We start from the raw sequence: 22,964 nt of genomic DNA, 5'->3' as shown, positions 1-22,964 counted from the left end.
GGTAGTTGGTTGGAAACAAAGGATAAAATCGGGACTGAGGAAAAGAAATTCAATTAAATCCAATTTCTTCCTGGTCCTAAAGTCAGCAGTATTGATTTTCAGAGCCAGGACCCTGCATTGCTGCATGCATTACTTAACTTCTCTGAGACTCAGTTTCTTTACTTATAAAATGGACTTTGAAAAGTAACTAACTTTTTTTTTATTATAATAAAAAAAACCAAGTTACAATTGTGTAACTTGTTTATTATAATGGGATACATGTTGTTTCTCTGTTTGTACATGGAGTAAAGGCATACCATTTGTGTAATCATAAATTTACATACAGTAATGTTGTTTGATTCATTCTGTTATTTTTTCCTTCCCCCCACCTCTCCCACCCCTCTTTTCCCTCTATACAGTCCCTCCTTCCTCCATTCTTGCCCCCCTTCCACCCCCCATTATGTGTCATCATCCGCTTATCAGCGAGATCATTCTTTCTTTGGTTTTTAACTTTTTAAAGTGAAAATCACTTAGGTGAGCAACTCTTGTACCCTATGGTTTCTGCCACGTTTCACCAGGGGCCTAGAGGACTCAGTGGATGTACGGGTTCATCTGTGCCCCTGCATGATTAGGAAGGAGGATGCAGAAAGGGCAGCCTGGACCACTTGGAGCCAGTTCGAACCTGCAGCAGTCTCCTCAGCCCTGGCTCATTGAACCAAGGGGACGGTTTTTCAATTTAAAGATACCAGGTTCCTGGCATGAATATCCTGCACTTATAAGGCATGGATTAAAGCAGGGTCTCCCCATCTGCTCCTACGTCCTGACCCCCAGGTACTGCCACCACCCCAGCGGCACTCCCAGGACCAGAGAGGTCTCATGCCTCTCTTCTCCACACCCCTACCAGATAGGGCCTGGGGCATGCTCGACTCAACTGGACCAGTACCAAAGAATGTGACTGAGTCATTCTTCTGATCCTTCTATGATAGGAAGGGTCACAGGAGCTCTACCCACCTACCCACCTCCCAGTCCTTCAAAGCTCAATTTAAAGTGATCTAAAAAGAGAAGGATCCTATGGTCCACCTAGCCAAGTGCAGGGAGGCCCAGGATACCCCAGCACAGCTGGCCCTGAGCTAAAGATGGAAGATGACTGCTTTTAAAGAACCCTGGACGCCTTTTTCCAAGAGCAGGGTGAAGAAAGATACTCTCTGCGCATCCTCAAGGAACCAATGATCAGGAAGACACAGCGTTTTATATTTCTCTCCTTGGTGATTTTCTTCCTAAGCAGTGCTAATAAAATCCCTAACCCACGTGGCGGCCCCACTGCTCATCAATTAGCTGCCCTCAGGCTGCGCCAGTCTGTTTATATTATAAATAAAGGCTGAAATATGCAGCTTGCTCCATGCAGGCTCCTTAGGGGTCGGAGGGAGCAGGGCCAGCCCCCTCCCTACTGCTTGCCCTCCCCCAACTGGGCAGAACAGAACCCTTGCCTGAAGCCAGCTCCTTTGGACGTTAACAAACCACTACAAGGACCTGCGATCCATCCCTGGAATCCAGGTTTAATTATTTAGGAGGAAGAGTGCTTTTGCTCCCCCCAAGCTCTGCAGTCCCCCAGAGCCCGTGGAATCATTGTTCAATGCTTATTACCGCCGCAGGCCCCCGGGCACGGTGTTGCAGAGACCTCATTTCAATATTTACCACTTAGATCACTTAAGGGCTGTCAGCTTTAATAACATTTTATCAATTGGATACTTATATTATTCACAGCTTCATAAAAATAACAAGACCTGCCTTGGCATTTCAATCATACCCAGGCTAATTTTGGTGACTGCTCAGGGATTTCATTTTATTAACATTTAGATCCACCATGACTGATTCTGTTCCTGGATGCATAGTATGTGAGGTGGCCACACCGGCAGGCGGTGAGGAACAAGCTGCAGAGCGCTTAGCTGTGGGCCTGTGACCTGGGGAGGCACCAAGCTGACACACCAACTGGCCAGGCTGAGACCCCTGCCCCAATCGTGTAACTTGTCCCCACTAGGTGAGGTGGCTTGGGATCTGTTGGTGGAAAACTCTCCTCCAACCCTTGACAGTCTGTCCCCAGCCTCTTTTTCCTCCCTATTCCTGGGCTGTAGCCCCTATTCAACTGTAACTCCATTTGGACAGCCTGCCCTCCATCTACAGCATCCCGAGGTCACCTCCACCAGGAAGTCCTCCTCTGCTCCCCAAGAACCTGTGGCAGGGTGGGTACTCACTGTGTGTCTTAGGAGACAGTGGTCCCTCTGGCCCTTCTGGTCACTCTGCAGCTAATCCTGATGCCCTCTTCTCTCTCAGGCGCCAGAGTTCAGCCTTTCTTGAAGCCACCACTACTCTCCCTTCTGCCATCCCTTGGGACCATGGTTGTGGTTCCTCACTTTTCCAGCATTTAGCTTTCTGGGCCAAAAGCTTGTAAACCGCTTCCTGTCTTGACGGTGTTTGCTATTGCTAGAGCTACAGGGCAACTCCAGGACTTCCGTACACTCGTAATCTGGGCAGCACCCCCAAGAGATGTTGCCCATTTAGAGGAAACACCACTTTGTGCAGTGGCTGCCCATCTCCAGTGGCTCCTGCCTCCCATCACTACCTCTCTCCTTTACTGCTCCCAGGTCTCCTGAGCCTCCTTCACTCCCCCATGGGGCCTTCAGCAGCCTCCTTACTGGTCTCTTCTCCCGTGTCCCCTCCAATCTGTTCTCCTCACACATACCATGGGCCATTTATTCATGGCTTAAAACACTTCTGTGGATTTTTATTGCCTTCAGAACAAAACCCAAAGTCTTCAACCCTCTGCCTCTGTGTCCTGTGCCTCTACTCTTGGCCTCACCCACAGCCCTTCTCAACTGACAGTTATCTGGCCACCCAGAGCCTTTGCAGTTCCCTCCCTAGAATGCCCTTCCCCCTGCTCTGCACGTGGCCAACACTAGTCTCTGCTTTCGTGTCACCTAAAAGATAATGTTAATTATCTGTAATGTTGATTTCTCCTTCCAGCCCAGTCGTCATCTATCTTGGTCTCCTTTGCTATCTCCTTGGGACCGATCACAACTTGCACTTTTAAAATCATCTTTGTTAATTTGGTTTCCTCCAAGAACTGAGAGACTAAAACTGGTGCATAGTAGTTGCATAATAAAAAATGAATGGATGAACTTATCCATTCCCTTATTCCTTTTCTCTTATGAGAATCTCACCCTGCTCAACCATATCTTGAGTATCCTGAAAAAGGTAATCAGACTCTTATGGACCAATCACATTGCTGGAAAATGTCGGATTAGTGTTCATAGCTCATCATGCACAGTGGTTAAGGACACAGGCTCAGGAGGCAGACTGGGCTCACTTGTCATCTTATGCTCTTGAGTAAGTCCCTCAACTTTTTCAGTGCTCTGTCTGTTCACCTGTAACTGGGGTCATATGGTTATTGTGAGATTAAATGAGTTAAGAGCAGTGCCTGTCCCAGAACAAGTACTTCATAAATGCCAGCTAGTATTGGACATTTAGAATGGCCCTCTCCATTTCCCACAGAGAGCTGATCTCTCCTTACTTGCACTACCCATCCCACCCCGCCCAGAGACTTGGAGGCTGGTCCTCACTCCCAGAGAGGGGCATCTAATGAAGCTCAGACTCCCACACCTCCCTACTGCTGCTGTGGAAGCCTGGTGGTGGGGATGGGTAGAGCTGGGCTGAATCCTTGCTGCCAGCTCACCAGGCAGATCTGTCTCCACAGTGGGGGAGACATGCTTTCTTGCAAGAAGATGCTTCCCATTTTTGCCTGTTCTGGATCGCCTTTCACAGGTCCGTTCCTTGCAATAGGGGCTTAAGGGAACTCAGTTTCTCACAACTTCTTCTAGAAAAGGGTTGCCACATCTGCATGCCCCATGGGACAACCAGGGCCCCTGAAGAGAAGGGATTGGCTTCTCTTGTCACCAAGGAGGAAGGTGAGAGCCTGGCCAGCAGCCCCTCTTTTGGCTGAAGTCTTCCAACAGAGCAGACGCTATAGGGATGCCAGGCCCCCGTTCGTGCCCATAAGCAGTGCTGATTCTGTCAGTAAATTTGTCTACTGCTCGAAGCTTCTATGTCTATTACAGAGATGGTAAATGCCTCCCAGGTTGCAGGGCTGCAAGGTTTCCAGTCTCCTGGGGCTGCATGTGTTCTCTGCATGTGTGTGGGGAGCCATGTGAAATAAGAATTATCCTTTTGACACCCTGGGTCACCTGGGTTCTGTCCTCCCAGACATTCTAAATTGCAGGAGAAATCGCCCTGACAGAACCTCCCGCTGACAGACAGTGTCTTTTGTTACAGAGGAGGTGTTGATCCCTCTCTAATCAACAGCTTAATTAAGTCTGCCGAGATGAAAGCGTCATTTTTACTTTGGGAGCTAATATTTATAGACAACCCTCTCCCCGGCCCCTGCACTGGAGGTGTTAACAACTTGAGAGCTAAATCAAATAAAAATTATAAAACTCATTTCTTCACTCTACAAAAATCACTGGCAAACTCGGAACTCTCCAGACTGTGAGCTGCTCCATAAAGCAGTTTTGTTCTTGCCGCAGAGCCCAGCACAGGCTTGGCACACGCTGGGCACTTGGGAAGCATTTGTTGAATTTTGAAAAAGTGCAGAGTCTGTTGGATGGTTCCCTTCTCTGGCAGGAATCAGTATGGCACTGTGGTTAAGAGCTTGGCTTGGGAATTAAATCCTAGCAGTCTCACCACTCAGCTCTATGACCTTGGGTAAAGCTGGGTTACATCTCTAAGCCCCAGCTTCTGTGGCTATAAAATGGGACAATAATAGTACCTATCTTAAAGCCCACAGCACTGTCTTTGGCACATAGAAGCACTTTTAGCATTGGCTACTCAGAGCAGAGGTGGTAGCAGTAGAGGTGGAGGTGACATGCAAATCTCAGAGCCCCTACTTCTATAGAAAGGTCTGCCAGGCAGCTTTTAAGATGTCTTGTTTCCCAGACTGCTCAGTTCTGTTAGCAGTGTATTAGGGAAATGCAAATCAAAACCATAATGAGACGCCACTTGATGCCTGCTAAGCCAGCTATAATAAAGAAAACTGGAAAATAACAATGTTGGCAAGGATGTTGAGAAATTGGAATCCTCATACATTGCTGGTGAGGTCAATGGTGCAGCCATTGTGGAAAACAGTTTAGTGGTTCCTCGAAAAGGTAAACATAGTAGTACCATACATCCAATAATCCCTAGGTAGATGTCTTAGTCTGTTCAGGCTAAGAAAAATATTGTAATTTGTAAACAATACAAATATTGTATTTGTAAAAATATTGCTTCTATGTCAAGCAGGGGGAAGTACAAGATCGAGAAGCCAGCAAGCTGTGTCTGGTCAAGGTTCCTTCTATGTGTCTTAACAAGATGGGGGAAGGGGGTTCCCTCAAACCTTTCTTTATGAGGATACCAATCTCACTCTTGAGGGTGGAGCCCACAACACCTAATCACCTACAGGAGCACCTTTTAATATCATCACAAAGGGGATCAGGATTCAACTGGAAATTTGGAGGGACACAAACATTCAGGCAATAGCAGTATACATCCAAAAGAATTGAAAAGGGGCTCGGACAGGTACTTGTATATCAGTGTTCACAGCAGCATAATTCATATTAAAGATGTAGGAAGATCCCAAATGTCTGTTAACTGATGTATTGAATAACAAATAAAGTGGATTCAAACAGTGGGATATTAATTAGTCATTGAAAGGAATATAATTCTAATACATGCTACAAAATGGATAAACCTTAAAAATATTATGCTAACATACTATGCCACATATTGTTGATTCCATTTATATGAAATGTCTAGAATAGACAAATCCATAGAGAAATAAAGTAGATTAGTGGTTTCCATGATTATCTACATTTGGGGGTCTAGGAAGAGACTGCTAAGGGGTTTCTATTTGGGGTAATGGACATGTTCTGGAAATAGTGGTGATATACTAAGAACCACTGAATTGTACCCTTTAATGCAATAAGTATTATATGAATTGTATCTCAATTCTTTTTTAAAAAGAGGTACTTGCCTCCTGATGATCCACGCCTCACACTCATTCCTGCTGCACCTCTATCCACAGGAGACCTCCTTCATCACCTGTTGTCTGGGACTAGAACCAAAAACTCTTTTCAAGACAAAGTCTATACGTATAAAACTTTTCCTAACACTTTACAATTTGCAAATAATCTTCCAACTTGATCTTTATAACCACCATGAAGGAAGGATTATTATTGCTATTCTATAGATATGGAAACTGAAATTCAAAAATATGAAGCAATTTGGTCAACATAACTCAGTTCACAAGCAGAAGAGATGGAACTGAACCTCAAGTCTTTGAATGCCAATACCCTCTGTTTTCCCTGATGATATGCAATCTGAACAAAAGTGTTTTTAAATCATCACAACAGCAAGCCACTTCCAGAGTCCAGACTTACCTCTGATTTCAGCCCTTAGTCTCACCTACATGTGCCACATTCTTGATCCTGTGGGCCTCCAGAGCTCATGTTCCACAGGTCAGAAGGACAGAAATGGCTCACCCAATTCCCATTTCACCCAAACAAGGAGCTTCCTGCAGCATGAACCATTATCTAACTACCATATGCTCCCCTGAATGTCCCACTGATCTTGACATTGACTAAAGACCGCAAACGCGGGAAGGCAGTAAGGAAGTCCCTGTTTTCACTCATTTGTCTCCTCCTGCCCATATAAGTCCTCCAGTTGCAAGAAGGCTTCTTGTGACGTTCAGAGGCTTTGACATACAAAGATGAATGAGGTGTTGGGGGCAGCTGTAAAGAAACAGGAGAGTGAGGAGGGTTTTCCATTTCCGATGTTGAGACAAGGGGTAAGATAAAGGAGGAAGGAGGACACCAAGGAAGGGAGTGGAGAATAGACAGCATATAGAAGGAACCATGAGGAGTCCAGCCTGTCTGGAGCAAAAAGGGTAGAGATGAGGGGACAGGAGCAGGGTGGGATCAGAATTACAAAGCCATGGGCAGTAGGCTAAGGAGGGAGACCCACTCTACCAGTCAGGGAAGTCTCTAGCACTTCTTCAGTAGGGGACTGATGGGTTCTCCAATGTGTAAGTTGACCACATGGAAAAGTCACTAAAACTAAGACCCACTTGCTCATGGGCCTCAGCTGTAGCTTCAGTGGATAGCCTGGAAAGGTTTTAATAACCAGCCAAATGGGAGCCATGTTGCAAGGAATGGAACCAGCGGAGAGTGTAAAGCTTACACAGAAATCTTTAACTCTGAGTTATTGGGAAAGGTCTAAAAATCCCAATGCTATTTTTCATTTGATCCTTCTGGTCCTTCATTGGAAAAGAAGGTGACCCCCTTCAGAATTAAGATTCGACAGGCATAAAAATAATGGCCTTGTCATTTATTTCCATAGCCATACCAAATTGTTTTTTGTTAAGAAGCGACCTTCAAATCATTGGTACTTTCACGTGAAACCCAAGTCTGAAGTATTTAATATTCTTGCCAAATCATTGTCCGACCTCTGCATGAACCCCATTCAACCACCCAGTGACAGTGTTGTCACAATCTATTGGAGTAAAATATCTTTAGAAATATCCGGCTTTTAGAAACTACTTCCTTAGCTAACGAACCTGACTTCCTGTGCCTTCAACTCACTGACCTCATTTCACCTCTTCGGACTGTTCAGAAGCACTTTCGCTCCTTCTTCTACATGATGGCTCTTCAGTATTTTAAAACTATTGTACCCTAATCACCTACTCAATGAGTTTTCTTTGTATTTGAGGGTAATTATTGGGAATCAACCCCAGGGGTGCTCTACACTGAGCTATATCCCCAGCCCTTTTTTTATTTTGAGACAGGCTCTTCCTAAGTTACTCTTTCTGGCTTTAAGCTTGCATTCCACCTCCCTCAGGCCCCCAAGTTGCAGGGATTACATTTGTGCATCACTGTGCCAAGTGCCTTCTTTGTATTTCTTATGTGACATTGATCTGAAGTTCTAAACTATCCATGTCATTGTGTTCTTTTTTCTTGTCATACAACTTACTTCCTGGGAAGGAAAAATACACATTCTGCATTCCTCCGAGAGACTTTGGAACGTCCCTCCGTGACCCCACAGAGGAAAACCTTGGAAAGGCATGGTTTTATGTCCTTCTCACATCCCAAGTAATACATCTCTCTGCATGATCGTGCAAAGGCATGGGATGGGACCTGGAGCTCGATGTACCAGCTATGGTGTGGAGGATCCTGGGAGGAATTCAAGTGCAACAGCAGAATGTGACATCTAAAGGGCATGGAGACCAACAGCAGCAGTCATCAAGAAGCTAACCCAATGAGGGTCTCAAGAGGGATCTCCCCATAGATGCAAGGATCAGACATCCAGGAATATGCAATGCCCCAAGAACGAGGCAGACAGTGACACCAGGAAGTTTTGCACCAAGTGGCCAAGCCTCAGGCCTAGAGCCTTCATCTTAAGGAGAGTGGTGTTCTGTGAAGATTATCAATAACAAGGCATAGACACAGAGAAATGCAACCCAGATCTGTACCTGGGTGACGGACAAGACCTTGGCCAGGTTACCTGCCATCTCTGACTGGTTGCTGCCTCATTTCTGCCCTTTTGGTTTAAGTAGTCTGGACTCCCCATGGTTCCTTCATATATCCTGCATATTTTCACTTTATTCCCTGCTTCTCTTCTTCCTTCCTTCCTTCCTCTCACTCGCCATCCCAACATCTGGAATGGAAAGCCCTTCTCACTCTTGTCTGCTTCTTTACATCTGGCCTTCTCTTCTTGTTCCAGCTAATTGGATGCTCCCAACACCTCATTCATCTTGATTCTTGGATTCTAAGACAAGACTATTTTCAGAAATGAGTTTTGTGGTTGATTACCAATGGTCACTCCAGGCATAGGAGAGAAGCATAGTGGCATGAATGTTGACAATTTCCAAACAAGGAACTAGGGACAGGGTCCAATGGAAAGAGCATCAAATGGTAGTTGATGCTATTGAGTCCTGAGGTTGGAACAGAGCTACCTCAATATCCTGCCAAAGGACAGGCTGAGGGGCAGACTGCAACCTAGCTGAGCCTGCTGGGAGTTGGGGAGATAGTAGGCCAAGGCTGAAGACAAGGCAGGACTCAGCCACAATCTCCAGGCCAACATGAGGCTCTGGCCATTTCCAACCTCTCCAAATTGTGCTGATTCTTGACTCTCCTCAGTTTAGGTGGTGAAGTTCTACAATCAGGAAGCATTTTATAGAAATGATTTTTAACAGTGAACAAAAGGAGAATTCCATCTGTTTCAGGTTCCCCCAAATCCAACAAAAACCAGGGGTGAAGGTGTGGGGAAAGGAAATGGAATGAGGGTGGAAATAGTTAATAGAGAGTTTAATTCCTATAATTAGTAAATGGCAAAGTATGTGAAATTTCTTTATGTTTATTTAAGAGGCTTATCACTACTTGGAAGGTCATCCTGCTTGTAAAACCTGTAATGGAAACTGCCGGGTTTTCTCTGAGTGATTGAATTGTAGAAACCCACATTCTTACTGAGGCACAGGAAAACTGGAGTCCATCAGGCTGGACTACAGGAAGAAGGAGGGCAGGGTATCTTGAGGTGTTTGGAGCCTGTCAAGACATTCAAGAGTAGGATGTCAAGAGTAGGATTTTATGCAAATCTAATCAGCTCCAAAATCAGATCACAATTATTTAACCTATTATCCCTAGTCCACAGTAATGTCAGGCACATTATTCTCACCAACCCCTAACCCTGTCAAGACAGGAAAAAAATAGGAGTATTTACTTTTATTATTATGCATCCTGTTACATACTCAACTGTCACTAAGTACATACAGCACCTTTAACTAAAGAAACTAATTGCAAGCCACTTTCAATATCCCTTGTTTTTTAATTTAATGCCCTCGGAGAGATATAATTGGGCTGGAGGGAAGAATTTTCACTGAAGTCATGAATTTGCTATATAAATACAAACAAGAAAGAAAGCTAATACAGTAAGGGAATATGGGATTAATTTTGAAATTGTCTGATTAGTGGATTGCTGCCCATCAATAATTGCCTTATATTTTCCCAAGGCCCTCTCTTTATTGGAGTTTGGCACCGCATCTGCCCACAGTCTGTCAATCAGCCCGCGCAGCTGGGAGGGTCTGGAGACACCACAATTGGAAGCCTGCTGGGGCGCCTTGTTAGACAAAGCAATATATCCCAGACGTGAAAATGCTCCCATCTCAACTCAGCTGCTAACGTCTTTACACTCAATCCTCCTGCACTGGAGCAGGGCCTCAGTGGGACTAGGTCTGATTTTTAAAAAGGAAAAGAAGAAGTTGCAGTTGCCTGTTTACATATATTTTGCAGGTCTGGTCTCTGCTGGAGTCTGAGGTCAGAAACACCTTCCCTCTTGCAGTGGCCAAGTTGCCCAGTAATGTCGTTAACATGAGCTCGGCAACAGCTGGAATTTCTAAAGCAACATCAGTGTCATGGGGGATGCCTGTTTAGGCATCATACGCTTCACACATTTAAAAATTAAGAAAGATGATCAGAAGGGTTATGAGCAAGTGTGCAGATGGTGGGTTTCTAACTTAATTAATGCTTAAAATCTGAATGTTCAAGCTCTGAGAATGTTTCCCATCTCTCCTCTCTATGCCTGATGCTTTTAAGTGCTTAAAGATGCTTAAACGGAGAGAGGAGGGGAGGGTCTGTTGACCGAACTCACCATAAACATCTTTTCAAACCGCACATGCCCATGCCCATGCACACAAAGTTGCAGGCTGGCTAATGATATGTTTATGCCATGTCCATTACCAGAAATATTTATGTCTATCTTGCCAGCAATCAGTCAAAATATACAAAAATGGATTTGCATGTAAAGATGCTCCACTTGGAAGACAAAATATAATAGAACAAAGATGGCTCAGAGTATGTTCTTTCATGTTTTGTTTTCTTATCATCTACTGTTTGCCTTTCCTGTTTGGTAAACTGAGCACTTATTTTCCACAGGGATGGGGATTTTGTTCTTGTGAGGTAGGAACTTCAATGACCTGGAGCAATGTCCCTGTGACAGCAGGATGGGTTTCTTAGCGACTGCAGCATAATTTCCTATCAAGGTTCAGGTCCCTGCTCTGTCTTGTGGCTAGGATGAGCTTTGTTGCCCTTTTCCATTCTGCACTTTTGACACCTGTGTCTGTCTGTCTGCAGTGGCAGCAGTCCACTGGGCACAAGGGTCAAGGTCTAAAAGACAAAGCTGGAGGAGATCCAGGCCTGCATGATAGCAATTCCAGTCTCTGGTTCTTGAGAGATTCATATCCATGCCCAGAACAGAAACCTCAGAAACCTTACCCAAGTCACTTCCCTCTACTTTCCGTTTGGATCCATGCCTTGAAGCTTATTGCACCACCCTATGTGTCTCCCACTCTGAATGACTTATAAGAGCAGGGTCACCAGGGGTTGCTGTTTGCACTGCCAGAACACCCCGGGTGGATGCTTCAGTGCATGGCCTTGCCAGTAGCAGGCCAGGGTCAGTGTGAAAATGTATGTCCATTGGGCGGGAATACAAATACTTGTGCTATAGAAGTGTCATGAAAATGAAGAGCTAGAAGTTAGGTGGACCCAGTTTTAACTCCGTCTTCTGCATGGCTTGTTCATTCTGTCAAAGAAAGGGGATATTTTGTTATTACAAATACCAGCAAATCTTTTCATGACTATGCATTATAGTCATGCGAAGGCAGTGGCCTGGGTTGCTTGTGTGACTTTGGAGGAGCTAGGAGCTACCAGCTTAGGCCACATGTATCTGGAGCTTATAGCAGCCACTTTCCCAGGTAATGAACTTGTGGCCCCAGATGGCAGGGTGTCTTCTCTACCTCTATTTTTCTTTTCTAATCCCCTCCAAGGACCATCAGACACTGGAAAACTTAATCCAACTTGAAAGAAATCACACTTTCTTTCCTTTATGAGTTAAAACCCCCGTAGGTCAATACAGGCATAGTCCTTCTCTCCAGGTCATAAACTAGCTTTCGGGACCTCCATACTGTGTACCTGCTACTCTCCAAATGTGCTCACCCTCTTTCCCACTCTCATCTCATCACCCCCGAGCAGGGCTGACTCTGTTATTTGCTCTTGTCTTCCCTCGCCTGTAACGCTTCCTTTCTTCCTCCATTAGCCCAATTCTGACCTCAAGACTTCCAACTGCATTTCTTCCACTTGCCACACCAGCCCTTGCTCATCCGCTCTTTGTCTTGTGGCAGTTGTTGGTAGATGTTAATGGACAGTGGTAACCCCGATGGGCTGTTCCCCTCACATTTGTTCAGACTCTCCTAGTGTTGAGTGCTGTGTCATGGCAGATCACAAGGATACACACAATTTTGTCATTTGCTACTGTAGTCCCAGTGCCTGAACCATGCTTAGTACATAAGAGATACTGAAGGAATATTTGTTGAATGAGTAAATTAGTGAATAGATAATAAGATGTAAGTGAGTGCAACATCCTTATTATCATATACACAATAAATCTCATGGAGTAATTTTTAAAAAAGCTGGGTTTCTCTGTGGGAAAAAAAATAGATCCCCAAACAAAGAAAATCACTAAAACAGACACCATAGATTATAAAGAGAACTCCTAAAGCAAAATGCAGGTCTTGCAGGGTTGCAAGAGTGCGTCATGGGGGCAGGGGTGGCTGGACCTGCCTGTCTGGTAATAGTCCTCAAGGTTCTCTGCCACCTTAAGAGCTCTGAACCATTACTGCTTTCACCCCAGCTCCAATTTCTCACAATAGAACTGAGACTAGAACAGAACATTTAAACAAGTCCAGGGAAACTGAAGAAAAAGTGTGGTCTACAATGAGTGAGATCCTAGGCATTGCAAGGAGGAAAGACCTTCATTGAGGGCCTTCTAGCTTATGTTAAAGATGGATCACTTTGGAAAAGACAACATAAGGTTTGGGAGATAGAGGGGGGATAGACATAGAAATGGAGATGGCAACGATGGCGCGGTCACTCATTCATTCACGTCAGTCTTCCTCACCATGCAGGCGAGATAGAAACCAGACTCCAGTCTTCGCAGTCTTGTGCTTGGAGGCAGGAGTTGCAATCAGGTTGGCATGACAGGAAAACTGGTGTTTCTGAAACACCTTGGATCTCCATCCCACCAGGGCCCATTGGACCAAAGTTCCCTTCTCTAGCTGGGACCTAAAGAAGACTGTGAGATTCCACTTACATTACAAACACCTGCACTGGCTTGTTTTAAAACAAATGGTATGACCCTTGATTCCCCATGATTCACACACCAGAATGAGAGTTGGGGGGAAAGAACGTTCTGAAGCAAAGCTACTCCCTCACCATAAGGCCCAAACCTTGCTAGAAATGTGACTGATGATGTGATAAGCGGGTGCCCGTGCCATACAGAATGCAAAACAGGAATCCCAAGGTAACCGATTGCATATAAAGAACTAGGTAACGGATTGCATATTAGGAACAGTTTCCATTTAGCCATTTGGAACAGAACAATCTGTAGCATAAAAGGAGAGTAAAATTTGGCAGGGCTCCTGTGAGCCCTTGAGGAGGCATGAGTGCAGAGAATTCCTAAAAGAGATCCTAACTTAATCAATCACTTGAAGCAAGAGGCAAAAAGCTGCCGTTAGAAACAGATCAAAAGGGTTGTATTGGCCCAGGCGTGCACACACCGTATCAATCTCTGGCCAACCCTCCAAGCCTCCAGGCGTCGCCTCACAAGCGTGCCCAGAGCAGCCTGGTTTTATTTGTAAATGCACAGGAGTGGCCTGAAACACAATCCCAGGCAAGGCCAAGGGCCACGGGCCATGTGGAGTAGGAGTCAGAACCAAATGGAAACTCCCTTGTATTCAATTTCCTTCTGATTCCATTTCTCTGGAACATACACTAAATCTATCCTTAAACTGACAAATCAGTGGGATCCTATCTAAGAGATGGGAGAGGGTCTGAAGCAAGAAACAAAGGCCAAAGCTGGCTTGTGCCAACCACAGAGGACCTGCATTGTCAACCTAGAGTTGCGTGAACTCAACTCCCATAAAGGAGGCCTTTGCTGTTTCCCAGCTCACTGCTCAAGGCTCTGGGCCCTGCAGCCAGCCTCAGCTCTGTTTCCCCTGCACATACGAGCGACCGTACTGATAACTTTTTATTTACATGGAAGGAACTAATTATACATCCTGCTTATTGTTCATCTTACTTTTCTCACTTTATAATATATATATATTTTCACTTTATACTATATCCTGCAAATATTTCCACATTAAGTTCGAATGCACTAAGGCATCAGTGTCTTGAATTACCTCGTCCCTAATGCATTGAGGATGGCAACAGTAAGTGTACAATCCTTGGAAGAAGAGAGAAAGGGGCCATTCAAATCATTTTCTGTTTTCTGGGTTTGGATGAGCATCCTGCACTGCAGTTTAAGGACCTGATATCCCACAATTCGTAAATGGCAGAACCGAGCTTGAATCTGCCTTTTCTTCTATTCTCCTCCCTTTGCTCCCAGGAGGGGATTTGTCAAGCTTCAGACCCACATTAGAACCAAGACTTTCATGATCCAGGGAGGGGCCCTGATGGTGTTTATAGTCATGTATTTTTGTAAAATTTGGAGATATAAGATATGGAATGGTAATTAAAACTACTGTCTTTTTCATTCAACTTTCCTCTCTCTTGGGTGACCTTTAAGTGGCTGAGGGCATTTTTAGGATCTGGCTAAAAGTTAATTGAGTTGGGGGTATATTTAGTTTGGGTTTGGTGAGATATATTTATATGATTCACAATCACTTCCATGTAGAGCTAAGTTATTGTTTGCTAACTTTCTGCAAAAACAAAATAAAACCAACATACCCATTAATTTTACCAAAGTAATATATGTACATGTTAACAAATCAAGTAGTACAAGGCTTAGAGAAAAGTTGAATAGTACCACAGACCTTTAACCAAAAGCAGTTCTCCCCAACTCTCTGAGATAATTACTTTCAATTTTCTTGGTAATTACTTTCAATTTCTTTTGACATTTATTTTTATGTTTTTAAACAAAATTCTAACACTTCATTTTTTTAAGTTAAAAAAACAACAAAAAACCCCCTTGTGGATATGTAAAACTTTCCTTGCATAAATTCTTTAATTTGTTTTCTATATAGGAAAATATCTAAATTTGAATTTGAATGTTATAAAAACTCAAATATTAAAATAATATTTATAAGAAATTATTTTATAATACATTTTGATTTGTGAACATTAGATATTATCTATTGATTTCTTATTTCAGATGATAAAGCTATAGCTTTTCCTAGTATTCTCTCTCCTTGCCATTTTCTTTTTATAGTTATATTATCATTTTGTTAAATAATATAGTTTACATTTAATATGACGAGGATAATATTTTTGTGAACATTAAATTAGCATGTTTTATTTTCCCTCAAATAATTATTCCCAGCCGAAAAGCAGGAATATGTTCTCCAAGAAGACAAATAGAAGAATGTTCATAGCAGAATTATTGATTGTGCCACTTACTGAAGTGGACCCAAATGCCCATCAATGGCAGAGTGAATAAATTGTGACATACTCTATAATTGAGTACCCTACATACATGATAATAAATGAACTATTATTGTTACATGCAATAACATGAATCTTGACAATATAATATTGAGTAAAAGAAACCAGACACATCATAGGATATAGATCTTATTATATAACATACAAAAACAGACATAACTAATATATTCAGTTGGAAAGTAGTACAGTGAATGCCCCTGGGCAGGTATAGTGACTATAAGGAAATAAGAGGAAGGTTCCTAAGTGCTGGTAATGTTCTATTTCTTGGTCTGTGTCTTTTTGTATGGGTATATTCACATGTTCACTTTGTGAAAATTTAACACTACATACACTTGGAATTTTTCTAGTCTGTATGAATGTAAACATTCATAAAAAATACAAAATATCATAAAAAATATATTTACACTCCTATTATTAAATTATATTTTTGACTTCCCCCAGCTTTTAAAGATTTTGTTGTATTTGAAACATTAGGGTCTTTATCCCTTTTCCTCACAACTTTTGTTACTTAATTTCATTTTCATGTTATTTTATAATATTTACATGCTTTTCTGTAATCAACTCCACATTTGTTTTTGTTTATTTCTGTAGTTAAGTAGATTCAATGCTCACCACCAGATTATTTTGCTGTAGTTTTCCCAGTTTTCTTTTAGATAATTAAAATGTAAGCTTTCTACTGGGCATGGTGGTACAGGTCTGTAATCGGAGCTTCTTGGGAGGCTGAAGTAGGACTACAAATTCAAGGCCAACCTGAGCAACTCAGTAAGATCCTGTCTCAAATGAAATAAAATGGGATGGGGATGTAGCTCAGTGATAGAGCACTTGCCCAGCATGTGTGAGGTTCTGGGTTTAATCCCAGTACTGAAAAAAAAAAAGTATGCTGTATTCATCAAAAAGGTTCAATGAAACAATATCCTCTCTATAATGTTGTTGTTATAGTACAGTATTGGTTGGGATGATAGTTAGGCTGGGAATAAAATTCTTGAGTCATACTTTCTCAAGAAAGTATGTCCTGTTGTCTTTTAATTACTTTGAGGCTTGTCTGATAAGTCCCACAGTTTTCTCTCCCATAGGTAACTCATTTTAAATTTGCCTGCTTTCCAAAGAATTCTTTGAAGTTTAGAAATTTTTTGAGGATATATCTCTAAGTTGACCATTGTGGCTCAGTATTTCTTACTTGTACCCCTTCCTTATAGATTCATTTTTTTTTTTTAATTTCAAGAAACTTTTCTTGAATTTCATCTTTAAATATTTGTTCTTCTCATTATTCTTCTTGCCTTCTTTGGAGACCCTGTACTGAACTCCTTGGCTTGTCTTCTGTAACTATCATTTCCCTTTTAAGGTTTTCTATTCATGTATTTGCTTTGTTTCATTTTGCTGTCTTTTCTCATTTCTTTTCTCTTTGCTAGCAGTCTTTTGTATACTCCTGGGCAAAGACTTTCTAAGGAATATGTAAGTAGTTTTAAGATAACCAACTTCCATATTCTCAATTTACATATGTATTCTTTTCAAAATTGATCAGCCATCAAGGTCAATGTTTGAGTTCAATACCCATTGTTTCACTTTTGGTTATATTTGAAATTAATTATCATAGGTTTCATTAGTATTTCATTAGTATTAGTAGTGTTGCCACCATAATGTGGCATAAGAAGCCAATCTAAAATTCAGTAGCTTACAACAAAAGTAAGCATGTCTATTTTCTCTCAAGAGTCTGCAGGTTGGTCGCAGTTCTGCAGAACTTGGCTAAAATTGCTTGGACTTGACTTGAGGTTACTTGATGCATGTCTGCTCTATAGATCTTTTAATTCTCCTTGAAACACTAGGTATCCAAAGAATATTCTTCTCTGATAAACAGCAGGAGTGTAAGAGAATGAAACAAAATCAGGCAAGTGGGTTTAAAGTTCCTATTTTTATTCAGTGCACAAACAGGCCATTGGCTATTTTTATTCAGTGCACAAACAGGCCATTGGCTAAAGCAAGGCACACCGTCAAGATCAATGACACTTTGGAAGGAAGTATACTCTGCCCATAGTGGGGGCTGGAGGATAGGAGTACAAAGTTATGTGATAAAGGGTGTGAATTCACAATCCTGTTGTATAATCTCTACTGATATATTCTATTAAATTTTTAAAGTCAAGTTGTTTCTTTTTATAATCTTGGTTGAACTCTTTTATCTCTCTAACAGTTGTTGAAACTTTGGGATTTTCAAGACAGATAATCACAAATTTTGTATACAAGGAAAGTTTAATGTCCTTTCTTTCAATTTTTACGGTACTATTTCTTTTTTATTTACTTATAGCATTGGCCAGGACTCACTCTGTTGAATCACAGGAGAGATAGTGGGCAATTTTATCTTATTCCAGATCTTGAAAAGAATAAATAGGATATTTCTTCATTAAAAAAATTGATCTGCCAAAAAATATATCTATGGGTTTAATGTTTTGTGTGTTCTTTTTCCTCATCCATTCTGCTTTTGCAATCACTCAGTTTCATGGGTGTTGGTGAAGCACCATAATCCTCAGTAGGGCTTTGTCTTTCCTTCTCTTGTACACATTTATATTAAGATTGACTTTCCTTAGCTGGGGCCAAGATGCTTGGTTCTTCCTGGGAAGCAGAAACCTCATTGGGGTGAGGCCCTTATTTCATTGGGCAACTAGCATGGCACCTGGCAACACCAGCTCTACATTTGCCTATAACATGGCCTTGGTCTCCTAGCTTGCCTGCATCTGCTCTGACTTACTCTGCTCATTGAATGGGTAAGCATCATAGAGGATGAGGTCAACGTCCTTATTAAAGCAGTTGGTGTAAATGTTGAACCTCTTTGGCCTGGCTTGTTTGCAAAGGCCCTGGTCACCATAAACCTTGGGAATCTCATCTGCAAGGAGGACTGGTCAACCTGCTCCAGCAGCTGGTGCCACGTCAGCAGAAGGGTCTGCCCACTCCACCATTGCTTCCTGGCTAAGGAGAAGAAAGTGGAAACAAAGGAAGTATCTGAGGGGTCTGATGATGACATGCTTTGGTAATCTTTAGGACTAGGTCTCTTTTATAACATTCAATAAAAAGCTTAATTCTTGAGTGGGGGGAGATTGAATGAAAGCATTAGAAACTGAGAATTTTGCGTCGTATGTTCTGAATTCACTGAACAGTGGAGCAGCAGGAAAGATGGAAGTTTTTACTGATCTTACCTCTTCTAATATGTAACTATTGTCAAAGAATACACTGCCCCTAAAGGAGAGTCTTAGGAGCATGTAGGATACAAATTTATGACAATCTCTGGCTCTTATTTATCTTATCTTCATGTCCATTAATCTAAGGTATTCAGTATTGAAGTGATATATATTAATCTACCATAAATCACTCTCTCTGAATTTCTACCAATTTTAGTGATGGAGCTTGGAGAATATTCTCATTCATTGGTCCATTGCATATCAACATGATTTTGAGGAGGAAGTGAACAATTCCACACTAATTTCCAAGTTTCACAGCAGATTAGTGTTACATCTGGAGGTGGAAAATATACCAAAGTTAGGGATTTAACACAAATTTTTTTTTTGCAGCACTGGGGATTGAACCCAAAGCTTTACACATATTAGGCAAGCACTCTACCACTGACCGAACTACACTTCCAGACCCTTCTAAATTTTATTTTGAAGCGGAGTCTTGCTAAGTTTCTCAGTCTTGCCTTGAATTTGTGACCCTTCTGCCTCAGCTTCCAAAGTACTTGTGATTATAGGTGTGTGCCATCACGCCCAACTTTATATTTTTGAATATAGGGCCCTAAGCAACTCAGCTAGACCCCATCTCTAAATAAAATACAAAAGAGGGCTGCGGATGTGGCTCAGTAGTTAAGAGCTTCTGAGTTCAATCACCAGTACCAAAAAAAAAAAAAAAAAAAAAAAAAAAAATATATATATATATATATATATATATTAACTTTTGCCAACAGATCATGAGATGCTGTAAACTCATGTTTATTTTTTATTTGGGCATATGTTTCCTTCTCATTGCCACCAAAAAAACCATGTGCTGTTCAATTATTCTTTTTCACTATGCAGCTGCTAGATTTATATTATTATAACAGGAATATGTTATAGATTCTACAGTGAATAATATATACAGCAACAATTATTAATAAAGTTTTATTAAGTCTTCTACTTATCAATGGTCGAATGCTTTCCTTTTGCCCTTACTCTTCACAAAGCAGTTTAAATTGCATTCTGAAAAACAGAACATCCATCTCTGTACAGGTGTAGGATAAAATGTTCCCAAAACATATAATAGAACATAATATCCTGAACTTTACATAACCAATTTTATTTAATTAGGGATAATTCCTCCCTCTCAGATGTTGATGTGCTTTTTTAACAAAATGAAACACATAATTATAAACATGATCCTTTTCAACCATTAAGTGAATTACTAACTTATCTCTGTCAAGTATCAAACTCTGTTCACCTGTTGCCTTTTAAAGACATTTCAAAATGTCTTAGAAAAATGAAATTCAGCATTATACTATGTTCATAATGAACATACAATTTCTAACTTTTTAAAAACCTTCATTTAATTAACTTAAGCTGTAAAAACAAGGTTCCTCTAAAAACAAGAAGAACAATTAATAGGAATTTGATAAGTCTTAAAAAGGCTTTTTTTTTCTTCTGGGCAAAATTACCAAAAATTAAGAAATTGAATGGCTCTAAAGAAGGGAAACAAACTCTTTTGCAAGTTGGGTCAGTTCTAATTCCAAGGTTTCAACAAAATTGAGGGAGGATCTAATCAAGTTATCAGCTATAGAAGATTAAAAATATTTTTTTATTATCATCATATGATTTTTGGCAAGTAACTTGAAGGGATTTCCACGTGTAAAATAATAAAATTCTTTTAATTTCTACCTGCTTATTTATGTGAAGGGATTTTTCAGCTCTTACATCTATAAAAATTAAAAAGAGAAATATAATTGATGCTATATTGGTCTCAATCTGAAAATAACTCATTTATATATTTACTTGAAAATATGAGAATTAATTGAAAATGCTTTATCCAATATCACTGAGTGATAATTTTCTAATAACCTTTTACTTTTTAAATTTAACCATTATTTATCAAAATTTATAAAATCTATTTAGCTTAACTGTATGCTGCTAATAATTGCAATACTCAATCAGAAGAGGAAAAATGAATACTTTAGACACAGATGCAGGAAATTAAAACTGATTAAATTTTAATTTATGATTTTTGTTGCAGACAAATACAATAAGGTAATCAATAACATCTTTTAAACATAAAGATTTTGTGTTGGGATAAAATTATCTGGAAGAAGTGGAAAGAGGAATTCGAGGAAAACAGAAGTGGTGTATCTATAATATTTGTCTATTAAAATGAACTTGTTCATGTACTGTGGCGCATATCAAAGCACTGGAACATTTAGACCTGAATGGATAAATTAAAAGTTATGCAATCAGTGTAATGTGGCTCTTGGGTTGTAGTTTGCTGATTCTAAGAAAGTGATGGGTAAAATATTAGTAATATTAGTAATGCAGATGAAACTTGGAAGTCTGTAGCCACTGTGTTGTGTATTGGAAGAAAAGAAAAAGTAAAAAGAAAGAGGGGGAGTGAAGAAAAATCCAAGAAGTATTCTTCCAGTATTCATAAACTTTTCCAATTCAGTAAAGAAGCCACATACGCCATTGACAGCAGATGAAGGATGAAGCTGCAATTTATGTGCTCATTGTCGTACTTTTGTATTACTCGTTAGCATAAAACAAGTTACTACTCAACATTCATGTGGGAACTACACTTGGCCAGCCAGTTGTTCAACATTTTTCAGCAGCACACACAACAGGCCTTGTGTGATTGCTGTTCAGTCCATCTCCTTGTGTTTCTCAAAATCAAATTGGGTCTTGGGAACCTTCTGCCACCAGCCCACGAGTTTTCTTCTTGCTGGTGTACACAAAGGTTTTAGGTCTGACACTTGAGAACATGTTCCTCACTCTGAGCAACACACTTGCTGGGCTGCTCTAAAATCCACAGTGATGAATTCTCACTGCATCTCTCGCTTGAGCTCCGCAGCTTTTATTGTTGTTTCTTATCCAGTCTGAATAATCTCTGCCTTGTAATCAAAGTATATTTAAAGTAATGACAGATGTATTAAGGCTTAAAGCTCCCTTCTCACTATTTGTTTTCTCTTTGTCCCATCTGTTCTGTGCTTTTCATTCTTCTTTCTAGCAGTTTAAAAGAAAATTAATCAAATACCTTTTACCATTGCATTTCTCTTTTGATCACTTTGTTAATGATACATAATTTTACGACTCTTTTGTGGTTGGTTACCTTAGAGATTACAACATGCATCTTGATTTGCTAAAATCTGATGTAGATTTGTATTTTCATCAATGCAAGGACTATATAGAATATTTTAATTCCCTTTATTCTCTTTTCTGCTTTTTGTGCTATTATTGCCATGAATTTTATTTCTACATATTTAAATATCTCAAGATAATATATATTATAAGCATTGTTACACAGGCAGTATTAATTATATTTACCCATATATTTTTCTGATTTTGGTTTAGAGTAACACTGGCTTCATAGAATGAATTGGGAAAACTTCTCTTTAACAATCTGGAAGTATCCCTATAGAAAGACTTCAAGAAGAATTAGCTTTTTTTCCTTAAATATTTGGCAAAATTCCCCAGGGGGCCTTAAGTTTTCTTTGTATGAAGGTTTTAAACTATAAATTTAACCTCTTTAATAGCTAGAGCACAATTTTATCTATTTCTTCTAGAGTGAGCTTTGGCAGTTTGTGCTTTCAAGGAATTTTCTTGGAAGTGTTGAGATGATTGCCATAATGTTGTTTTTTGATTCTTTCAAAAAAATCTTTTAAATAGAAACAGACTATGTGTAGTTATGTTATCCCCAGCAGAGATTTACCTCTGCTTTTCCCCCCTTCAAAATAACCAGTTTCACTGATTTTTCTCTATTATTTCTCTGTTTTCTATTTCTGTGAGTTTGGCTCTTGTGTATTATGTTGCCTCTTCCACTTACTTTGTTCTTTTCCTAGTTCCTGAAGGTGGAAGCTTAGGTCATTCCCAGGACTTGAGGGTAAAGATTCCTAAGACTCTGCAACTTTTCCTTTCAATAAATCTGGTCCTAAATGGCTTACGAATAACAGTGGAAAAAAAAAAAAAAAAAACAAAGGAAAGAGGAGTAGCTTGGAATCTGGGAATACAATCAGATCTTTCAACAACCTTCCAGGCTGGGGTCAGGAATTAAAGCTCAGCATCTACCAATGAGGAGGGGCCTGGATACACAATCTAGACTTCTAGTTAAGACCCTGGAAGAGGAATACCACAGGCATCTGGGTACACTGAAAGCAGAACAGCATGTGCAAAAGACTAAAGCCCAGCTTCAAGTGCACTC

General features: G+C 40.8%; 1 pseudogene; it reads left to right on the top strand.

The window, feature by feature from the left end:
• The first annotated feature begins 18,248 nt into the window (after positions 1–18,248).
• On the top strand, positions 18,249–18,574 carry LOC124962892 (60S acidic ribosomal protein P1-like; annotated as a pseudogene).
• Positions 18,575–22,964: the final 4,390 nt, after the last annotated feature.

This window comes from Sciurus carolinensis, chromosome 13 (genome assembly GCF_902686445.1).
Source record: "Sciurus carolinensis chromosome 13, mSciCar1.2, whole genome shotgun sequence".
NCBI classification, from domain to species: domain Eukaryota; kingdom Metazoa; phylum Chordata; class Mammalia; order Rodentia; family Sciuridae; genus Sciurus; species Sciurus carolinensis.
The sequence above is the reverse complement of the archived record's forward strand: the minus strand, read 5'-3'. Positions and strand labels throughout refer to the sequence as shown.